Raw genomic sequence first — 10,125 nt, 5'->3', positions numbered from 1 at the left:
GTGCTGCTATGGTGATTCAGAGAAGCGGTAAATCATGAAAATTCCCAGACAAAAACTACATTAATATAGAGTTATGGTTGATAGGACATATGGGTTATTTAGGGTGAAAAATAATGTTACAAGGATGTTGTAGTTATAAAACAAGCATTTATGTCCTAATAAATTCAGAGTTAAGGTTACACTTTAAAGAAATCTAGAGATGTTAAGTATGGAAATGTAAGATTAAGGCATGCAGACAACGTTAACTATAGTACGTAACATGTGGGGCTGAGGGAGAGGAACTGGTAGAAAAGAACATGGTATGCTGATGCCTGAGGCCTGGAATAAAGACACTAATCTAGAATCCTGGAAGCAGAGAGTGAAATACTGTGTTGGGAGTTTGGAAATAAGAACCAGAGAATATAAAGATTATTATCTTCAAAAAGAATCCAGGTTAAAATGTACCATTCACTATCCAATTTTGCATTATACAGCACTGGGAACTGTACTGAAAGACTGAGATTGATTTAAATTACTTATTTGTGGTGCAAAACATAAAATAGCTTTCCCTCCCTAAGCATATGGTTTATGAAAACATACATACTGTATTTTCAAGGGAAATCTGTAGGTTTCCTGGGTTTCTTAAAACAAACAAACAAAAAAACACTGGCAGGAAGCCTGGGGCTTTTCCATTTCACATGAGAATTATGATTTGCCATGCAAATTCCAAATTATTCCTCTTCAGCAAATGTTTCTATATTTCCTTATGTACTATCAACAAGAATAATACATTCAGATTTAAGATAAATTCTGAAGTACTCTATTGCATTCCTTGTGAATTTACAATTCGGTATGACATTTAGAATGCTCTGAGAACAAATGCAAATAATACAAACTATACAGAGACAAATGCCTATACAAGAAGTAGATCCATCACACTATTATTTAGTCCTCAAATAAAACCTTGGGTTTCATTTTTCTCATAGTTAACTTTCTATTTGTCTGAGAACTTCTAATCACATTTCACTCAATAGGCAAGCCATATGTAAATATACCACTTAAGAATGAGGTGCAGTAGTGAACTGTACTACTTACCCCACAGAAGACTGGGTGGGGGATGATTCTCCACTCTGCAACACGTAATCTGAAGCCTCAACTGAGCAGAGCACTTCAGCAGATATTTAAGTCCATCTTTATCCATCCCATTAGTTGTGACGTTATTGACATAATCTGGGACCGTATAGATCATTGTTGCATCCAAGGTCCTGTAGTGGCACGAAATCTTATATAAAAGAGGTCAAATGAGGTGTCTAAGACAAAGTTATGGTTTGCTGATTATGATTAAGCTGTCTATATGTGTGTATCATTTTTATAGTTGACGTTATGAATATTGGCTCTATACTGTCTGTAGTTCAAACTTGTGCTATGCTTCTGGTTGACACCCCAGAGAAGTTGGTGTCAGCTCTGCCTAGCCTGCTTGATGGCCCATTAAGGACCATCAGACATACAATTGACCCACTGAGAGAAGGCAGACCCGCCTTGTGACTCAGCAAGGTATGCAGGGACATGCCTATGGACAGAACTCTGAGGTTTTGCCATGCCATGTGATGGGCAGCTTGTCTTTGGAACAAGGAAAAAAAGACCACATGGCAAGAGAATATAAAAAGCTGCTGCAGCTCCTCCATCTTGTCTTCAGTCCTGCTTCTTTCCTCTGGAGGGACTTTGCTACACCGAAGCTTTGAACGAAGGACTGAAAGACCCATCCCAGCTGTGGATGTACTCCACAGCCTTGATTTGAACCTGCAGTTTATTCCATCACTGCTGCAAGCTTAAACCAAGAACTTTGCCATGACTGTATGTAATTGATTCCATTTAACCAATTCTAGCTCTCATCTATATTTCTTTCCTTTTATGAATAAACCTTTAGATTTTAGATTCTAAAGGATTGGCAACAGCGTGATTTGTTCGTAAGACCTGATTTGTATATTGACCTGGGTCTGGGGCTTGGTCCTTTGGGATTGAGAGAACCTTTTTTTCTTTTACCGGAGTATTGGTTTTCATAACCATTTATCCCCATAACGAGTGGCACTGGTGGAGATACTGGGAAACTGGAGTGTCTAAGGGAATTTCTTGTGTGACTTGTGGTCAGCCACTGGGGTGAGACCAAAGTCTGCTCTGTTTGGCTGGTTTGGTTTGCCTTAGAGGTGTAAAAACCCCAGCCTTGGGCTGTAACTGCCCTGCTTTAAGAAATTTGCCCTGAATTGGCGCTCTCAATTGGGTCCCGCCAGAACCAGCATCGTTACATTAGTATAAATGAGACATAAGCATGGGCTTAAAGTTAAACATACGCTTTTCATTACACACCATCTATCTTCTGCACTGGAGACATCATTAGTCCTCCATAGCCTAATCTCATCCAGTCCATAACCATCCCTACACAGTGAATGAGTCAAGGACAATGTGAAAAAAAGAGTATGTGATCATCTAATCAGAAACTGTACTGTATTTCTAACATTCTCTCCTTACTACTGGGCACTGGACAGAGGTCTTTGCTGAGTTGTCCCCTGGGACTCAGCTCTTCTTCCTGAGCAGTTGCAGTTAATTTAGGACCCATCAACTGGTTCAAGTTCTTCTTCCATTGTGTATTACTTTACATCAGTGGTTCCCAAACTGTGGGGTGCGCTCCCCAAGGGACGTGGAGAGGAACATACACAGGGCCGGGGAAGGGAGTATCACCCAGCTGCACTCTGGCCCAGCTCCATTCTGGCTCCGCTCCCGGACATGCCCCCAACCCCCTCCCACTGTGGCTCCTGTCCTGACTCCAGCTGCAGCCCTAGCCCTAGCTCCTACTCCAATCTTGGCCCCACTTCTGGCCCTGGCTCCCAGTGGGTATATGGACAATGTCCATTACAGGTAAGGAGGGGTCATAAAAAATAAAAGGTTGGGGAATCACTGATCTACACAAAATTTTGTCTGCCATCATGCTTCCTATTTGCCTAATTTTATTAGGTACCTCACTGTTTTATTTAGTCTTGACTAAACTAAATAATTATCACCAAAACTTTAATGATCTAGAAAAGGAGGAGATCACTAAGTGTCACTGGATCCTTTGGGAATCCCACTGTTAACTTCTTTCTATGAAGAAAATATTAACCATTTATTCCTTATTTAATTTCCCATCTCTTAGCCATTACTTTGATCAGGTACTCTGCAAGTGCTCTTTGTGAACAATTCTGCCAAAGGCTTTTTGAATGTCCAAATTAATTATATGAACTAATGTTTCTTTATCCACTAGTTTGTACACATTCCATTGGGTTGGGTCAGGAGTTTCTTTTGCAGAAGCCATATGAGAGTCATCACAATTTGGGGGCAGGAGGGAGAAGGGAGCCAGATGATTGTTTCACAAGCATTCTCAAATGTCAAGGCCAGTGCCACTCATTAATATACTCATTGCTCTTAGGCTGAAAAGAGCAAGCTGCTGCTCTCATCTGTCGTACCATAGGTTCATCTTCTATTGCCATAGCAGTTGATGTAAGGAGAACTTCTGTAAATGTCTCTCATTAGTACTGTGGACTACCTACATTGTCAGCCGCATCAAGAGCACTTGAGTAGGAGGAGGAGAGGGAAGTGGGACTAAACTACAAATGTGCAAACACTGCACCTACTGCAGACCACCTCTTCCCCTCCCCAAACTTGCATATACATCGCAGGCTAAATTTAAGCAGTCCCACTGTGGCAAAACAATGTCAAATGCTCATGAGAAATCCAATAACTTCAAATCACTTCCAACAGCAAAGAGAAACCCACTCAATCGTCACACACACACACACACACAAGCCATGGGGCATGTGCCCTTCCTATTAGCCAGGGAAGACCTCTGAGGAGAAAGTGGAAGTAAAGTTTTGACAGGGTTTTGTTTGTTTGTTGGGTTGGGGGGCAGGGATGAGAAGATTATAGATGTGAGGGAGATAGCTGGCAATACTAGTGGGATTCCCTGTGTAAAACTGAGTTGAAAAGTTTTCATAAGGGGCTCATTCATTGCCTTGTGCAGCCAAAATTGTAAGCAAGAGCAACTTAAATAAATTACCTAAGTAGAGGTGTTATTACTATTTGCATATTAATCCCTTTCTCTCTCTATCCACCCTCTTCCTCTCATAGTGTGAATTCCTTAGTGTATTTGATAAAGTCTTGATTGGTAAAGTAACAATACTACTAGACAATAAATCTTAGTTGTGCAAGAAGTGCAGTTTATCTCCAAAGAGGCAGGTGAAAATGAAAGTAACATTTAAAATAACCACAAAAATATTTGAGAGAATTTCTCCCCAACTCTTCTTTTAACTGCAAGAATGAGTTCGTAAACAATAGATAAAATTCAACTCATTATATGGCAAAATCATGCATGTTTTCGACTAAAGGAAAATTGAAACTTATTTTATTAAATAAAGGAAAGGGAATTTTAGGAGAGATATAGAAGACTGGACCTCATTATGGTGCAATTCTAAAACTCTGTCCTGTACTCTTTGGAAAATTAGAAGAATTTACGTTGACTCAAGAGATGCAGTAAAGTGAATCTAATCTAATGTTTGACCCTCCACCAATCTGTTGTGGAAATTTTGCTATTTTGTGTCCTGACTTGAGTAAATACTTAAAATCATAGAATCATAGAATATCAGAGTTGGAAGGGACCTCAGGAGGTCATCTAGTCCAACCCCCTGCTCAAAGCAGGACCGATCCCCAATTAAATCATCCCAGACAGGGCTTTGTCAAGCCTGACCTTAAAAACTTCTAAGGAAGGAGATTCCACTACCTCCCTATGTAACGCATTCCAGTGTTTCACTACCCTCCCAGTGAAAAAGTTTTTCCTAATATCCAACCTAAATCTCCCCCACTGCAACTTGAGACCATTACTCCTTGTTCTGTCATGTGCTACCACTGAGAACAGTCTAGAGCCATCCTCTTTGGAACCCCCTTTCAGGTAGTTGAAAGCAGCTATCAAATCCCCCCCTCATTCTTCTTTTCCGTAGACTAAACAATCCCAGTTCCCTCAGCCTCTCCTCATAAGTCATGTGTTCCAATCCCCTAATCATTTTTGTTGCCCTCCGCTGGACTCTTTCCAATTTTTCCACATCCTTCTTGTAGTGTGGGGCCCAAAACTGGACACAGTACTCCAGATGAGGCCTCACCAGTGTCGAATAGAGGGAAACAATGATGTCCCTCGATCTGCTGGCAATGCCCCTACTTATGCATCCCAAAATGCCATTGGCCTTCTTGGCAACAAGGGCACTCTGTTGGCTCATATCCAGCTTCTCGTCCACTGTCACCCCTAGGTCCTTTCTGCAGAACTGCTACCTAGCTATTTGGTCCCTACTCTGTAGCGGTGCATTGGATTCTTCAGAGCTTATTCATAGCTCAATTAAATTTATAATAATCCAAAAGTTGTTTAACAGGCTCTCATACACTATTATGAAACATTTAAAATATACATCCTTATTAGTCCCTGGAAAAAAGGCACTCTCAATACATTAACTATAGATAGTCAGCTACACAAAGCCATTCTTTCCCCACCACTGTTGCAGTGAAGTTCCCTTCATTAGCTGATTATTTCAGGTATAAGTGTGCAATCAGGGAAGCAATTTTCTTCCAGGAAACCTGCTACACAAAGTTTGTTAATTGTGACTACATCATCTTCATTAGTACATGACTGGAATTATGTCCTGTGCTTATCAGGGCTGACAAGATATGGATGCGTCTTGTGAAAGATATTTTTTTCTTTTCTAGGGTGCTGCTACTTTTAAAAAAGTGACCTACCAAAAGTTGGCAGGAAATTTCTTTAATTCATTCTGGATTTTCTGATGACAAGGTCCAAACATTCTTTCCTTATCAACTTTACAAAATTTAATTAGAATTTAGGTGGGTTGGAGAATTGGAGATAAACTAGTGTTTTTTTCCATTGCCATTCCGCTGTGCATGTTGGATCAGCAGCTTCTCAATCTGGCCTCATCTCAAACACATTTCAACAACTGTTAATGTGTGAAATTGATCTAAGTGCTTGTGGAATGTTATGCTTTGCATCCACAGTACAGTAATTTTGCACATAACCAAATGAAATTAAATTCTGTTCTAAATGTCTCAGCAATTTTCCCTATAAAAAGCTATTCATGATTTCTACTTGATGTTTGTTATACAAAGCCCCTATCCCCATTCAGAACGTAGTTCATTGGAAACAAGAACAGTTTCAGTATAGAGCAGATCAATAATGAAAACAACACAAACTAAAATGTGAACAGTCCAATCCTACTGCTTGTTTCTGATCAGGGATACAATTTTGTCATCATAGCTTACCAAATTTTCAAAAGGTACAGACAGATTGTCAGATAGATATTTGAGATTTAAAAAGTCAGTCATTTACTCTCACCATTACAAACATACTTGAAACCTGGTATGGATTACATGTGCCTTTAAAGCAAAACCCTTTGTTGGGAGTGGCAGAGAGCTGAACTTCCCAGTAGGCATTCTGCAGGAGTTGTGTGTCCAAGTCAAAATTCCTCCTCCAAGCTCTGTGCTCCTGCCCTCCTTACTCTGGTTTCTCTTCAGAACGTATAAATCTTTTGCCTTTTACTAATGTAACCCTTCTGCCCGTCAGAGTTGGCAGCAACAAGGGTCGGGTTCAATATCTAGGTGTTCCATTCCAATAACACAATGCAAACCGGCTCGAGCCCCCACCCAGTGACCTGGGACAAATATATACCACCCCCGCTGGGCGCCTCCAAGAGGCAATACTTCCCCTCTCGCAAGCACATAGTCTGAGTGTAGCAAAAGTCTTTTAATAACAGAGAGAAACAATGTGGCATTATGTTGGGGAAACACCACCAACCGGATTCATAACACAACCCATGAGCAAAAACAACCCCACCCCAGGCAAATTGGGGCATGCCCTTTTCCCTTTGGTTCTTGAGTCCAGCAACCCCAAAAGTCCAATGCCCCAAAAGTCTCTGTCCCTGGTCAGGGCAGCCCCAGAGTTCGAAAGCTTATCGGCGGAGCTTTACCTCCCAACCTGGGTGGAAATGGGACGGGGGTAAGAGGCACCTTACGTGATCTGAAGCTGACCGCCCCATAGCTCCATAGCGGCGCTCCGCTCCGCTCCGCTCCGCCAGCCGCCCCACAAAACTCCTTCGCGCAGCTGCACTCCGCTCCACCAGCCGCCCCACGAACTCCTTCGCGCAGCTGCACTCCGCTCCGCCAGCCACCCCACGAACTCCTTCGCTCAGCTGCGCTCCGCTCCGCCAGCTGCCCCACGAACTCCTTCGCTCAGCTGTCCTCCGCTCCGCCAGCCGCCCCACGAACTCCTTCACTCAGCTGCGCTCCGCTCCGCCAGCCGCCCCACGAACTCCTTCGCTCAGCTGCGCTCCGCTCCGCCAGCCGCCCCACAAACTCCTTCATTCAGCTCCACAGCCCACAAGCAGCTCCTGCCATCCACACACTGCTCCGTGTCGAACTGCTTCACCAGCCGTCCCGCAAACTGCTCCACAATATATCTTCAGGCTCCCCCACTACTTAACACAACACTCAGTGATTTCAGCTCTTAGGTGAATTCAGCTTATAGTAGGGGAGCCCCAGTGCTGGCGCACTGTCAGCCCAAAGTGAGCTCAGCAGCCTATAACTAGACTTCTAATGAAATCAAAATTAGCTCTGATATTCCACAGTGGAGAGAGGAGGAAGTGCAATCAGCATGTAAGGCCCTCACCAAGGGGCCCATGCCACCAAGTATTAATACTTGTCCCCAGCCTCTCTCCATTCACACAGTTTTGGAACCCATGACCCTTGCCTAGCGAGTGCTACTTAGATGATGGTGAATCCCTCCATCGTAACAAAAGGCCACGTACAGTTCCAAGCACAGTTCCCATAATCAGGGTAATAACAATTTATTCTTCCTGCCCCAATAACAGAGACACTGGGGATCCCACAGCAGCCAAAGTGACCATTTGGGCAGCTATGGTCTCATTCTAGGCGTGGTGGGTGTGCCTATGCAAATGAGATCGGCCCCTGAAGTTCTTTTCCACAACTTGCCACACCTCACCACCAGATGTCAGGGTGGAGCTCATCCTGACACTGCTTACACTAAAGATTTCCATGGAGAGGAACATTTATGAGTTTCTACCCAATTTCTTTTTCAGCGAATGGAACTTACTCCATCTGTGTTCCTGCCCAGCTACAACAGTCAGAGTGTGTGGGTGGATATCACAGGAATTGCCTTCTCCCTGCTCAAACCATAGGGCATACATGGAGGGAGCATTCCTTTGTTCCAGGAAACAGAAGTTATTTTTATTGGTAGTTTGGGCCTCCAAGTGTTACTGTGAATGAGTAGAGCCTTACTTTTCTGTAGGGGTGCAAGGCTAATGAGACTCTAAAGGCAAGCAAGACATTACCTATGATATAAGTTTTGGTAAGGTCTGAGAAAAAAAAGATTGGAGCTGCTCTAGGTCATTTCTATTAACCCTTGCTATGTTTACAAGGTGGGACAGCAGTATTTTATCATCAATAGTAACCAATGTCACTTGAGTTACAGCAATTAAATAATTCAGCTTGAGTTTCAGCTTGGACACAGTAGCCAAGTGGACAGAGAGCTTTCTTTGGAAAGAACGTAATATGGGGTTAGAGTCCACAGTCATATTGGAGTCTAGTAGTTTGTGCTGTTGAAAAACTAGAGTGATCTTTCTCAGCTATCAAGAGCAAGGGAAGAGATTACAGCAATTCATTTAAAAGAGGGCATTTAGTGCAAGCATGAATGATAATCATCTCCAGGTCATTCAACATGAAAGTTTCCCTCATCCCTAATTGACCCCCCTTCACTATAATTTTGCACTCACCAGTTCACCTTGTCTTGCTATCATTCTCAATTTCTCTTCAAGTCCATTTTGAGCCAGTAGTATTACTTTGAGTTTTATACCAGTGTAAATAAAATGAGAATCTGATGGAAATGAACTATTTTATGAGAAAGGTGAACAAGATTTCTCCAGCTAGATGGTTCAATCAAAACTTTATAACTGGATTCAAGTGAATACATAAGGGCGGATATCTGCTAAAATTAAAATTCATGCTTAATCCATGTCAGTTTGAAAAGTTAGTCCTTAGATGGTTTGAGTCTTTGGTTACTTTTCTCTATGATCAGGTAAAAGTTACTGATAAAATGGATAAAAGCTTCAATTCTAAAAGTTATTCTAAAGATTCTGTAAATACTTCTAACAGTCCCACATGATTACCTGGGCCTGTGATTTTTGTTTCTTATCACTGGGAAACAAACATTTTATTTGTCAAGCTGATTTCCAGGTAAACCAGACATAAGCATAAGTTTAGATGAAATTTTGGCTACAACAACTGAGGTAGACAAGATTCCAGGATAAGTCTTAAACTTAATTTTAAAGATGGGCACTATGTTGAACACACAGGCATAAGAAAGAAATGATTTTTTTAAAAAATCTAGTGAGTGTTCATTTACTTCGTGCATATAGCTAGTGAAATAATGTCCTTTTTTATATATAAAAAGTAGAAATTTTAGCAAAATGTGTTTTTTTTTAAATTCTAAAGTGTTTTGCGTTTTCAGCAACCAAGACGTTTGTTTTTTGATCCAAAATATTTTTACAAGAACTATTTCATGTTCATCTACAGTTCATAGGAAAAATAATTATTTCCCAGACAACCTACCCATCTGTCATTCAAGAACAGCCGTACCTCATTTACCCCATTTCTGTGATTCAGCTTTACTCTGCTGAGAAGGCTACAAAGGTAACAGACATTTTCTCTTTTGTGCAGGAACTCAATAGTCCTTTGCCCTTCTCAGGCAAAGCAGTCTTTCATGCCTCAGTGGAGAAACTCAAAAGTCTTTTGCTGGAAGTCATTGGCCCTAAGAAGCTGCTCCCATGCAAGTAGAAAAATCTCTAATTACAAAGGGCTCCCTTTACTGCCATGATTCTCTTTTTATATCCACCCTTAATGAGGTCTAGGTGTCTGCTCCATGATTGACAGAATGTATAGAGGCCTCTGGGTGCAGTAGGGTTTCTCTCTCCTTGAATAGAAATAGTTAATCCTTTCTTCTGCTTACTGGGAGGATTCTGGATATACAAGCCCTTTCACACAAATATTATATAT

This window comes from Lepidochelys kempii, chromosome 1, assembly GCF_965140285.1.
Source record: "Lepidochelys kempii isolate rLepKem1 chromosome 1, rLepKem1.hap1, whole genome shotgun sequence".
Classification (NCBI taxonomy): Eukaryota; Metazoa; Chordata; order Testudines; family Cheloniidae; genus Lepidochelys; species Lepidochelys kempii.
The sequence above is the reverse complement of the archived record's forward strand: the minus strand, read 5'-3'. Positions refer to the sequence as shown.